Source organism: Ornithorhynchus anatinus, chromosome 5, assembly GCF_004115215.2.
Source record: "Ornithorhynchus anatinus isolate Pmale09 chromosome 5, mOrnAna1.pri.v4, whole genome shotgun sequence".
Classification (NCBI taxonomy): domain Eukaryota; kingdom Metazoa; phylum Chordata; class Mammalia; order Monotremata; family Ornithorhynchidae; genus Ornithorhynchus; species Ornithorhynchus anatinus.
Window position 1 is genome coordinate 8,426,847 of NC_041732.1, and position 13,975 is coordinate 8,440,821.

General features: G+C 44.4%; 1 protein-coding gene across 2 annotated transcripts in view; it reads left to right on the plus strand.

Annotated features, from left to right (window-relative positions):
• Positions 1 to 13,975, plus strand: part of CORO2B (coronin 2B) — a 158,851-nt gene that overhangs the window by 58,554 nt on the left and 86,322 nt on the right. Inside the window, exon 1 of one of the 2 annotated variants that reach the window (XM_001515981.6) lies at positions 13,644 to 13,662. The exons of the other annotated variant lie outside the window; for it this stretch is intronic. The gene's annotated coding sequence lies outside the window, so the exon portion shown is untranslated. Of the gene's footprint in view, positions 1 to 13,643; positions 13,663 to 13,975 lie in introns of those variants that run through there. 2 annotated transcript variants of the gene reach the window in all.

Consider the following 13,975-nt stretch of genomic DNA (forward strand, 5'->3'; position numbering starts at 1 on the left):
AATGCGTAGGCCTCTGCTTGACTCTCCCTCCCATAATCGGGACTTGGTAGAGTAGTGGAAACTCTCCAGGTGCGACCCTGACAGGGCGATCCCAAGATGCAAGGCCAGAAAAAGAAGAAGGAAGGAGCCAGGAGAGTGGCCAGCCTAAATCCTTAGCCCACAAGAGCTGAGAATTGGGGGTTCAGCAGGCCCCAACTCCAATCAATCAGTGCTATTTATTGAGTGCTTACTGTGTGCAAAGCTCTGTACCAAGTGCTTGGGAGAATACACAATACATCAGAGTTGGTAGACATGTTCTCTGCCCATAATGATCTTGCAGTCAAGAAATCTAATGAGGAGGATGAGAATAAGCAAGTACATATAGAGGTAGTGTTTCTTTCACTTAAAGGGACTGGTTTCAGACCCAGATGCATTGTAAGAAAGAATCTCTGACTCTTTGGTTCATTCTTTTCCCCCACTCTCTTGGTTTTTCAGAGGGCTTTGCGTCAGTTGGAAGCCTTAGGCTTCAGTTAAAATCGGTTTAGTTGAATTCAAACAGCAAATGTTTTAAGTTTCCATCTTGAATCTGATTCAGAAGGGCAGGAGATTACCCAGCACAATGGTTCTCTCTGTGTTGGTAATTTCTAAGGAGACTGGCAGCTCTGGCCTGAAAATAATACAAGGAAAAAAACTGTACAATGACCTGCTTTGGGGACATTGAGCAGGGATGCATAGCAGGTATGCTGCCTGCATGTCCATAAATTAAGCAATATTTATTTCTGCAAGGAGTTAGTTGGCAGTTTTGGTCCCTGGGTCTTTACAAGGAGGGTCTTGAAGAGACAGATGATACTCTATCTCAGGCCATTTTCGTCTTTCAAACTGCAAGTAATGAAAGTCAGAAGGCTTTTACCTCATCTACATAACTCCGAGCAAAATCATAAATTGTCACATTAATCTATCCATGGTATTTATTGAGTGCTTACTATATGCGGAGCCCTGTACTAAGCACTTGGAAAAGTATAATACCACAGCATTAGCTAGTTGTGGGCAGGGAATGTGTAAGCACTCAATAAATGTGACTGAATGAATTAGAGGAACTGTTCCCTGTCCATAACGAGCTTACAGTTTAGAGAGGGAGACAAGGGGCTTTTCAAGAGTGGCCATCAATTATTCAGTCATTCAACTAATCTCACTTATTGATTGTCTACTGAGAGCAGAGCACTGTATTAAGCACTTAGGAGAGGGAGGGAAGCAGCATGGCATAGTGGAAAGAGCTTGGGCCTGGGTGCCAGAGGATTTGGGTTCTAGTTCTGGCTCCATCCCTTGTCCGCTGTGTGACCTTGGGGAAGTCACTTCTCTTCTTTGGGCCCATTACCTCATCTGTAAAATGAGAATTAACACCATGAGCCCCATGTGAAAAATGGACTGTGTCCAACCTGATTAGCTTATACCTAACTCAGCACTTAGTACAGTGTCTGGCACATAGTAAGCATTTAATAAATATCATTAAAAAAAAGACCTTGGCCAAATCACAACCTCAATGACCTCATCTGTAAAATGGGAATTAATCACCCAATTAATGGTATTTATGAGAGCTTACCATATGCAGAGCACTGTACTAAGTGCTAATACATTAATGTAAATAAAACATTGATGGATATGTACATAAGTGCGGCGGGGCTGAGGGAAGGATGGATAAAAGGAGCAAAACTGGGTGAAGAAGAAATGAGGGCCTGTTAGATGGCCCTCTCAGGGTGGCACGTGGAGTGTTTCTAGTCCTCTACCAGTCTCAGCTACAGGAGGGAGAGTCAAGCAGGGGTGTATCCATTCCATTCCTAGCATGGGCAGTGGTTAGGGAGTGGAAGGCAATCTGGTACAAATCAAAACTCACCTGTACTGGGCAGCAGCGACATGGGAGAGAGTTGTGGGCGTGGACTCAATTTACTATGCAGAAGAAGGCAGTAGTAAACCATTTCCGTTTAGGGTTAGGGTTAAGTTAGGGTTAGCATTAATCCATGAGGATTAAATACTTGTTCCCCTTTCTACTTAAACTGTCAACCCCATATGGGATGGGGACTGTGTCCAACCTGATTAAATTGCATCTCTCCTAGGGCTTAGAATAGTGCTTGTCACATAGAAAGCATTTTAAAAATGCTATTAAAAAGTACTCAAAAAACTTCTTTGTAGAAGTGCCTACAGCTAACAGAGATCAATGTGTATTGAACCAAATGCCAAGAGCAGTAGCTGAATCCTGAGAGCTTTCTGCAGCTGGTGGAGAGGAAAGTTCTGTGGAAAGAAGCCGTCTGGGAGCTTCTGGTCTCCTCCTAGTCATAGTAATAGTATTTATTAAGTGTGTACTATGTGCAGAACACTGTACTACACATTGGGAAAGGATACCCAGGTGAGGTATCCAGATGGGCTGGATCTGGACCATTTTTGCTAATTTTTGCCAAGTGCTACAGAGAAGAGTGAGCAAGTTCATTCAATGAACTTGTGGACAGGTAATGTCTGTTTACTGTTATATCGTACTCTCCCCAGTGCCCAATACAGTGTTTTTCATGCAGTAAGTAGGTGCTCAATAAATAGGATTGAATGAATGAACGATGCAGTCCCTTTGGACTCTTTCTGATCCACTTCAAGTAATAATGGAGGTAGTTGTTGTGCACTTAATTCTGTGCTAAGCACTGATGTACATCACCCTGATTCTATTTATTTGCTATTGTTTTAATGAGATGTTCTTCCCCTTGATTCTATTTATTGCCATTGTTCTTGTCTGTCTGTCTCCCCCGATTAGACTGTAAGCCCGTCAAGGGGCAGGGATTGTCTCTATCTGTTGCCGATCTGTGCATTCCAAGAGCTTAGTACAGTGCTCTGCACATAGTAAGCGCTCAATAAATACTATTGAATGAATGAATGAATGACCAAGTGCTGAGGTAGATACAAGATAATCACATCATACAACCGGAGCTCCCAGTCTAAGTAGGAGGGAAAAGAGGTATTGAATCGAACTTCCACTGCACACTGTAAGCTCGTTGTGGGCAGGGAATATATTGTTGTATTTTACTCTCCCAAATGCTTAGTACAGTGCCCTGCACACAGAAAATGCTCAGTAAATACGATTAAACGAATGAATGAATGAACTTCCAACTTCTAACTGGTCCAAGCAGAGTTATTTAGGAAGGTTAGTGGGACTGTCTCGCCAGTTGAGGTCTTCATTCACTTTGGAAGGTTCTTGGTTTCCTGTCTCCTCAGATATCTGAAATGGGATTTCAGGATCGGAAATTTCCTTCCTCCTTTTTTTTATGGTGTTAATTAATAAATGTAGTCTCTGTTTATTCACCTGGCACTGTACTAAGCGCTGAAGTAGATACAAGCTAATCAGGTTGGACATAGTCCCTGTCCCACATGGGGCTCACAGTCTTAATCCCCATTTTCCAGATGAGGTAACTGAGGCCCAGAGAAGTGAAGTGACTTGCCCAAGGTCACATGGCAGACAAGTGGCAGAGCCAAGATTAGGACCCTGGTCCTTCTGTCTCCCAGGCACATGCTCCGACCAATAGGCCACATTGCTTCTCTACACTGCTACCGTGGTACCTCAGCTTTGTGAGTTTATTGTGGTTTCACAGCTTGACAAATCTGAGAGAGAAATAGAGAGCGAGAGAGAGAGAGACAAAAATGGAGAAAGGGACAAAAAAGAGTATGGGTATCGAGAATAACTCTCCCTCTTCTTTTTCTTCCTTTCATTTTCTCCTTTTTTCTTTCTCATTATTTCTCTCTCCTCGCTCCGTTTCTCTCTTTCGTGGCTAGAATAACAAAAAGATGTGTATTTGTAGAAAAGGCATAACTCGGAATTGGCAGGCCTGTTAGACTGCATTTTTCCCCATGAATGACTTTTTAAATACCCTTCCGTTATAGCCCAGAACAGAGTTTCTACGCTGTCGACGTGTCCTCTGACTTGGACCCCAGAAGCAGGAGAGTCAGCTGTTCCAAGGAATGTTTTCCCTTTGTTGCAAACCGCCCTTCCATCTACCCCGCCATCATCCAATGACTCTCCCCAGTCCCCTGGGAGGCAGGCAGCCTCCCCATCCTCTGGGGTCCTCGGACCGGTTAGAGGGGGGCTTTGGGCTGTGAACCCTTCAGCTATTCACCTCTAGCAGCCGCCTTCTCCCTCTCCTCCCCATCCCCTCAAATCCTAGAATTTGCCCTCTGCTTCTCCCCACCCACCCCCATCCCTTCCTGCCAGGACAGGTTGTGTTAACAAAAATTACTGGAGAACTGTTGGGGAAAGGGCAGAGGAGTTGTCAGCCTGGAATTGGTTAAACTGGGTAGAGAACTAGACATGCACTATGCTAGCCAAGAGTCAGTAAGGGCATGGCTCCTAAGGCCATGTTTCAGTGGAATTGTCTGTGAATCAAAGATGTCTAGGTTTGGGTGGTCCCGGCTAGCGTTTGTAGAGGAGAACGAGGAGGAGACCCAGAGACTTAGTGGCTAGAACCCGGGCCTGGGAGTCAGAAGGTCCTGGTTTCTAATTCTGACTCTGCCACGTGTCTGCTATGTGACCTTGGACTTCACTTCTCTGGGCTTCAGTTACCTCATCTGGAAAATGGTGATTAAGAGTGTGAGTCCCATATGGGATAGGGACTTTGAACAACCTGATAAACTTGTATCTACTCCAGTGCTTAGAGCAGTGCTTGGCACAGAATAAGCACTTAACAAGTACCACAATTATTATATTATTATTATTATTACACCACCAGGCAGGAAGTAGCTGCCAATAGGGTAACGGGAAGACAAAGAGTGAGCCCCATGGAAAGCTTTGTAGCTTAGTGGAAAAAGCACAGGCCTGGGCATCAGAGGACTTGGGTTCTAATCCCGGCTCTGCTTCTTGCCTGCTGTTTGACCCTGGGTAAATCATTAAACTTCTCTGAGGCTCGGTTCCTCGTTCGTAAAATGGTGATTCAATACCTGTTCTCCCTCCTACTTAGACTGGGAGCCTGTGTGGAATAGGGACTTTGTGCTGGACCTGATCATCGTGTATCTACTCCAATGCTTAGAACAATGCCTGGCATATAGTAAGTACTTAACAAATACTACAATTAGTATTTTTATTATGGATTAGGTCAGCAGTTAGAGGGGGTCAACCCATGTGTTCGCTATCTGTTTTCCCCATTAAAGTGTAAGCTTCTTGTGAGCAGAGATCAAATCTTGTGGTTCTGTTGTACTCAGTAGGTGCTCAATAAATACTATTACTATACCTACTCCTAGTAGTATTTCTCCTACTAGTACTAATCCTAGTCACACTAGTACTTCCCCTCCTACTAGTACAAAAACTAAACCTACTATTAAAAATAATAATAATAATATTGTCCATCCCCTATGAGGGTGGAGGACAACTCAATCAGTAACTTCTTCCTCGAACAGCCCTTCAGCTCAATCAATGAGTGGTATTTATTGAATGCTTACTATGTGCACAGCTCTGTACTAAGCACGTGGGAAAGTGATAATAATAATAATAATAATGGTAGTTGTACAAAATAATAGAGTTGGTAGACATGTCCCTTGCTTTGAAGAGGCCTCTGTGGCCCTTCTGCTTTGCTGTCCCTTGTCTCGCATTGTCTCGTGGGCAGCAGCTTCAGCCCCAGAGCGTCAGAGGGCAACTTGTTTGGTCCAATTTTGTACCAGACAGTCTGCTTTTCATCTCTCTGTCCCCTGTCTGCTATAGATTTAGTACTGGATGCCTTTTTATCTGGGATTTTGATTTTCATGCCCAGTTGCCCTGGGCTTTGATGATAATGGTGGTATTTGTTAAGCTCTTACTATGTGTCAAGCACTATTCTAAGCCCTGGAGTAATCAGGTTGGACATGTTCCCTGTCCCATAAGAGGTTCAGAGTCTTAATCCCATTTTACAAAGGAGGGAACTGGAGGCCCAGAGAAATGATTCATTTAGACTGTGAGCCCGTCACTGGGCAGGGATCGTCTCTGTTGCCAAATTGTACATTCCAAGTGTTTAGCACAGTGCTCTGCACATAGTAAGCGCTCAGTAAATGCTACTGAATGGATTTGTCCAAGGTCACACAGCATGGGTTCTAATTCCAGCTCCGCCACTCTTCTGCTGTGTGACCTCAGGAAAGTCACTTAACTTGTCTTTGCCTCAGTTACATCATCTGTAAAATGGGGATTGAGACCATGAGCCCCACGTGGGACAGGGACTAAGTCCAACCCAATTTGTTTGTATCCACCCCAGTGCTTAGTACCCCGCCTGACACATAGTAAGCACGTAACAAATACCATTATAATTATTATTATTACAGCAGACAAGTGGAGGAACCAAGTTGCCGAGTTCCATGGCTCGGAAGCGGACCCTGTGTTCACAGTGGTGTGAGAGGGGAAAACATTGGTTCTGGAGCAAGTGGGGAGATCAGGAAACCCCAAACCCTCTAGGTTCTGGTAATGCTCCGCACTTCTGCAAAATGCCGCTTATGATGTCAGTTCTGTATGCCTGGTGAAACGTGTGACGTCACTGGTGTCCTCGTGTCTGATATGTGTGAGTGCTATCAGCGGCCACTCTAGGGGAGATAGGAAATGAAGGATCCCAGGATTGGGCTTGGGCTCTGAGGTGCTTGAGGGGCTGTTTTCTCTGGGGTTGGGCTGGCTGTCTTTCCCATGACAAAGTGAAAAATAACCACTTCCTTTTTCCTCCACCCACCATCTGGTTAAGTCTTTCCTCGTGCTCAAAAGTCAGTGGCAAGAAACTGGCAATCTCTCCCTGGCACAATCCTTCAGTTACGTGCTCTGAACAATCCTGCCTCAAAATTCCCTGCCTTTCAGAGAAGAAATCAGTCTGCTGTTAATGTTGTTATTGTTGTTAATGGTATTTGTTAGGCGCTTACTATGTTCCAGACACTGTTCTCAGCGCTGACCAAATGGCATGGACCGAACACTTGCAGAATGCCAGGGACTGTACTAAGCCCTGGGGAGTGCGACAGTAGCACTCAGGGAGCTTCCAATCTAATGGGAGAGACAGACAGACAGAAATGATTGACAAATTGTCAATCACATATTTATTGATGAGTATATTAGCATCGCACCTATTAATATAAATAGTATAAATAATAAAAGCAGGAGGAAAGTTATGTTTCTAGCCGAAAGCAGTGTAAATATATGGGAATGAAATAGATGAATAATTGATTGCATAAATAAATAGATTTATCATTATAATTAGAAATAGAGATATATGTTTCTCCATGAGAAATCAAAATGGAGAATGGACCCAGGATTTACCATCTCTCTTATAACTCTCTACACCCGGGATTTTCCAAGGTGATGCGTGGTAGAATTTCTGGATTCCACCCAGTAAAGGCTTTCATTCTATTAGAGCACTTAGATAATTCTGCTTAAGCCACCGGTTCTTCTAAGGGGTCATCAATCAATCAGTAGTATTTATTGAGCACTTACTGTGTGCAGAGCACTGTACTAAGTGCTTGGGAGAGTACAGTACCACAGAGTTGCTAGAAAAGATCCCTCCCACAAGGCATTTAGTCTACAGGGGGAGACAGACTTTAAAATAAGTTACAGATAGGGGAAATAGTAGAGGATAAGGATAGGGACATAAGCACTGTGGGGTTGGGGTGAGTATCAGAGTACTTTAGGGATTCACAGCCAAATGTAGAGTCGACCCAGAGGGGAGGGCAGATAGGGGAAATGAGAGCTTAGTAAGGGAAGTCCTCTTTTTTTTATAGTATTTGTTAAGCACTTACTATGTGCCAGGCACTGTTCTAAGCTCTGGGGTCGATGCAAGATAATTGGGTTGGACACAGTCCCTGTCCCACACGGGGCTCCCACTCTTAATCTTCATTTTACAGATGAGGGAAATGAGGCACCGAGAAGTGAAATGACTTGCCCAAGGTCACACTGCAGGCAAGTGGCAGAGCTGGGATTAGGACCCAGGTCCTTCTGACTCCCAGGCCCGGGCTCTGTCCACTAGGCCATGCTGCTTCCCAAGCTGCTCTTGGAGAAGATGTGATTAAGGAAGGGTTTTGAAGATGGGGAGAATGGTGGACTGCAATGAAATAATAATATTTGCAGTACCTGTTGAGCTCTTACTATCTTCCCAGCACAGGGATAGAAACAAGACAGTCACAAAGAACACAGATAATCTGGTTGGACACAGTCCCCTCTCCCTTATGGGTCTCAAAATCGAAAAGGGAGGCAGTTATTTCATCCCCATTTTACAGATGAGGAAACTGAGTCCCAAGAGGTGAAGTGACTTGCCCAAGGTAACCCAGCGGAGCAAGTGGCAGAGCCAGAATTAGATCCCAGACCTCCTGACCCTCAGGCTTGTGCCCTTCCCACTAGGCCATGCTGCTTCTCAGGTGCTGGGATAATCTCCAGGTGTGAGAGAGTGTTGTCACCATCAAAGCCAGAATCCAGGGGGAATAAAGGGGAATGTAAGTCCTTTCATCTGGGGAGCTGTCACCATCTCAAATCTGTTGTCTGATTGATGGGGGCAGCTTGTGTGGAAGAGAGGCCCTACAGGTTAAGATGTGCTGCATACTGATAGCAGAAAACAGGCACACCTGCACCTGAGAATGTTCTAAATTGATAGAGAAGAAATGCTGCAAGACATTTGCTCAGGAACAAATATTCCAATGAAAGAGGGAGCCAAGTGCCCTCTCTCTGAAGAAAGTGCTTTTCATTCAGGGCAGACGGGACATTCTCCCCAACACCAACTTCTTGGAGGAGTTTAGGGGGTCCTCCAGAGGTCATCTGGGGAAGCAATGTGGCCTACTGGAAAGAGGACGAGACTCCCACACAACTTTTGCCCCAACCTAGAGACAAAGACTTAAACTCTCTGATTTCAAGTTTAGAAGTGGCCTAAAGGATAGCGCACGAGCCGGGGAGTCAGAAGGACCTGGGTTCTAATCCCAGTTCCACCACTTTTCTGCTGTGTGACCTTAGGCAACTCACTTCACTTCTCCATGCTTCAGTTCCCTCATCTGTAAAATAGGGATTAAGACTGTGAGCCCCACGTGGAACAGGGACTGTGTCCAACCTGATTAACTTGTATCTACCCCAGTGCTTAGAACAGTGCTTGGCACATAGTAAACACTTCACAAATAGCATAATTATTATATGTACATATCTGTAGTTTACCTCATCTGTAAAATGGTGATTAAGACTATGGGACATGGACTGTGTCCAACTTGATTAGCTTGTATCTACCCCACTTCTTAGTCAGTGCATGGCACATAGTAGGTGCTTAACAAATATCATAAACAACAAGAATCATAATGATAATACTAGTAATAATAATAAGCATGGGCTTTATTAAGCACTTACTACATGCCAAGCACTAGTACCAAGAGCTGGGGTAGATACAAGATAATCAGGTCAGACAGCCCCAGTCCCGCATGGGAATCACAGTCTAAAGGGGAGAAAGAATGGGGATTTTATTCCCATTTTACAGATGAGGAAACTGGGGTACAGAGAAGTTAAATGGCATGCCCAAGGTCAAAAAGAAGGCAAGTGGTGAAACCAGGTGAAGAACCCAAGACCTTTGTCTCCCAGACCTGTGCTCTGGCCACAAGGCCATGCTGTTTCCGCCATTTTTCAATCTTCCCTCCTCTGTATGACCTTGCCTATCCACTTCAGTAAGAGCTGGAGAATAATATAATATGAACAAGAGCCAAGGACCTGGTTTGGAAATTCTACAATCTGGTTTATGAGGCCCTGACTAATCAAGAATTATCTAAAATAATTTAGGAAGAGATGGGCTGACAAGTTAAAACCCGTTCCCACCGGTAGCACCTAAGTACTTCATTCCTCTCCTCAGCACTCTGTACATCTGTATATTTATTTTTATATTTGTGTGTTCAATTATTTATTCAGGTATTTCATTTTGATCGTTTGTATTACTTCCTGCTCGATCCTGTTCTTTCTCCCACTCCTTGTATCGGTGAATTGTTTTTGTCAGTCTATTAAACTATAAGATCCTTGAGGGTAGGGGACTTGTGACCTGCTTGTGTTGAATTCTCCCAAGCTCTTCATACAGTGCTCTGTACCCAGTAAAGACTCAATAAAAGCCATTGATTGATTTTGATTGCTTAGAGATTTTCAGAAGGAAAAAGACCAAGGTTCCTACCTTAGCACTAATGCTCTGCTCAGGGAGAGAAATGTCAAGGAGACAACTCTGACCTGGTTCTGTGACCTAGTGGAAAGCACCCTGGGCCTGGGTGTTAGAGGATCTGGGTTCTAATGCTGGCTCTGCCTCTCATCTCTTGTGTGACCTTAGGCAAGCCAATTAACTTTTCTGTTCCTCTCTGGAAAATGAGGATTTAATCAATACCTGTTCCTGATCCTGCCAGCTACTTAGACAGTGAGCCCCACCTGGGGTGCTTACTGTGTCTAACCTGATTATCTGGTATATACTCCAGTGCATGGCACAGTGTAAAGGCTTAACAAATACCACAATTATTTATCCTCCAAGCATCTCTTGGTGTCTCTGTCAGAGACAGAGTTTTAGTCAGGGAGGACCACCAGTCTGACTCCCAAGTTAAATTTCTTACGCTCTAAATAAGACAAGGTTGAATATGCAGAGGCAAGACAAACATGCAGAAGAAAGCAAGAAATAAAATTTTTTAAAGTATATATATATATATGTGATATGTGTGTACATATATATGTGTTTGTGTGTGTATACATATATATATATATATATATATATATATATATATATATATATATATATATATATATATATCTAACTGGTATTTGTTAAGCACTTACTATGTACCAGGCACTCTTCTAAGCACTGGGGAAGATACAGCTAATCAGGTTGGACACAGTCCCTGTTCCACATGGGGCTCAAGGTCTTGAATACCCAAGGTCCTAGGGACTAGCAATAAATTAGGGAGGGCTTCATGGAAAAGGCAGACTTTTAGATGGACTATGCAGGGGGAAGCGAGATGGTCTGGTGAAGTTGTAGATGGAAGCCAAACCCAATCTGGGGAACAGCATGAGCCATGGGTCAATCAATCAATCAATGTCAATCAATCCTACTTATTGAGCACTTTCTGTGTGTAGAGCACTATTCTAAGCACATGGGTGAGTACAATACTAGAGTTGGTAGACATGTTCCCTGCCCACAATGAGCTTCTGGTCTAGAGGGACAGAAGAAGGATCTTTTGGGGTAGCAGGGGAGAGGAAGGCAGTTTACAGAGAGCCCCTAGTTGGAGTTTTTGTTCATCCTCCCCGTGTCTTTCCCATCACCACCATCCTCCCTGTCTCACAAGCTCATAACCTTGGTATTATCCTTGAATCATCTCTCTCATTCAGCCCACATTTTTAATCTGTCACCAAATCCTGCCAGTTCCGCCTTCACAACACTGCTAAAATCTTCCCTTTCCTCTCCATCCAAACCACTACCAAGTTGGACCCAGTCACTTATCCTATCCTTTCTCGATTACTGCATCAGGCTCCTTGCTGACCTCCCTGCCCCCTGTCTCTCCCCATTCCAATTCATACTTCACTCTGCCTCCTGGATCATTTTTCTACAAAACCATCCGGTCCATCTTTCCCCACCCTTAAAGAACCTCCAGTGGTTGCCCATCCACCTCTGCGTCAAACAAAACTCCTCATGATCAGCTTTAAAGTACTCAATCAGTTTGCTACCTCCTATTTTACCTCGCTGATCTCCTACTACCCAGTCTGCAAAGTTTGCTCCTCTAATGCCAACCTACTCAATGTACCTTGATTTTGTCTATCTCACCTCCCACCTCTTGCCCACGTTCTGCCTCTGACCTTACATCCCCTCCCTTTTCATATATGACACACCCCCACTCTTTCCACCTTCCAAGCCTTATTCAAATCCCATCTCCTCCAAAAGCCTTCCCTGACTAAATTCTCATTTCCCTTACTCTCTCTCCCTTCTCTATCACCTATGTACACTTTAAGCACTTGATATTCACCCCACTCTCAGCCTCCCAGCACTTATGTACATATCCATAATTTATTTCTCCATCTCCCCATCCAGACTGTAAGTTTCTGGCAGGCAGAGAACATGTCTACCAACTCTGTTGGGTTTTTTTCATGGTCTTTCTTAAGCACTTTCTAAGTGCCGAATAATGTACTAAGTGCTGGGACAGAAGCAAGATTTAGACACAAGGGTTTAGATAGAAGGGTTGAACACAGTTCCCGTCCCACGTATGACTCAGTCTTAATCCTCATTTTACAGATGAGGTAAATGAGGCACAGAGAGCGAAGGTCACCCAGAAGACAAATGACGGAGCCAGGATTAGAACCCAGTCCCTCTGACTCCCGGGCCAATGCTCGTTCCACTAGACCACATTGCTTCTACTCTCACAAGCAGTTAGTACAGTGCTCTCCCTGCAGTAAGCACTCAATAAATACTATGGATTGATTGATTCTCAAAGGAGCAGTGGAGACCATTGGAGGTTTCTGAGAAGCGGGTCAGTAATCAGTGATCAGTGTGACTGCGTGTAGAATCGGTGGAAGAGAATGTAGGATCGGTGGAAGAGGGCAAGGGCCTTTGGTAGAAATATCCTCCACGGCTGTGGTAAGGGCTCATGCCCGAATAATGCCCTTCAGTGTGGCAAGGGAGAAGCAAATCTCAAAAATAATTGGGAAAACCTCGGTGTTCTTCCGTCTAACCACCTACTTGTCAGTTGTGTGAGTCTGGAACCACCCACGGCCCAACCTGCGGAGATTTCTTAGGGTAACGGTCGCGAATCGGCATTGCTGATGCTGCTGGAAAGGTGGGGTTCCCTCCTGCCCAAGATGTACCCACCCTCTTTCTCAAAGAATTATAACACCATGCCCTAGTGGAAACAGAATGGACCTGAGAATCAGAAGGACCTGGGTTCTAATCCCGGGTCTGCCACTTGTCTGCTGGGAACCTTGGGCAAGTCACTTCACTTCTCTGTGCCTCAGGTCCTTCATTTGTAAAATGGAGATTAAGACTGTGAGTCCCGTGTGGAACAGGGACTGTGTCATTCGTTCACTCGTTCATTCATTCATTTGCATTTACTGAGCACTTACTGAGTGCAGAGCACTGTATTAAGTGCTTGGGAGAGTACAATATAACAGTAAACAGACATTCCCTGCCCACAACCTACCTTGTATCTACCCCAGTGCTTAGAACAGTGTCTGCCACATAGTAAGCACTTAACAAATATCACAATTATTATTTCACAGTTATTATTATTATCATTATTAAAAGATTCAGGAGCATGCACCTGCAGACAGGGATGGCTTCAGACATTTCACTGCTCTGATGGGAGAAATATTCAGCTCCTCCTCCCCATTCCAGTTTTCCCTGGCTCTTCAACTCAGAGCCCTGTGTGGGACAGAGATTGTGTCTAGTCTGATCATTTTCTCTCTACCCCAGTGCCTGATGCAGTTTTTGGTACACAGTAAGCACTAAAAAATAAATCCCAATTATTATTACCACATTGTGCTGTTTGTTATTAGGTCAGGCATATAATCCAACTCTCCTACTACAACCCAGCCCACGTACTTCACTCCTCTAATGCTAACCTTCTCACTGTACCTTGATCTCCTCTCTCCGCTGACCTCTCGCCCACCTCCTGCCTCTGGACTGGAACACCCTCCCACCTCACAGCCAACGGACAATGACTCTCCCCTACTTCAAAGCCTTATTGAAGGTACATCTCCTCCAAGAGGCCTTCTCTAAGCCCTCTTTTTCCTCTTCTCCCACTCCCTTCTGCGTCACCCTGCCCTTTATTCATCCCCCCTCAGCCCCACAACACGTATGTCCATACCCATAATTTATTTATTTATATTAATTTCTGCCTCCTCCTCTAGACTGTAAGATGGTTGTGGATGAGGAATGTGTCTGCTATATTGTTTTATTGTACTCTTTCAAGTACGTAGAACGGTGCTCTGCACACAGTAAGTGCTCAGTAAATACCATCGAGTGAAGGACTGACATCAGAGGAGGTGTGCCCAAACCCACTT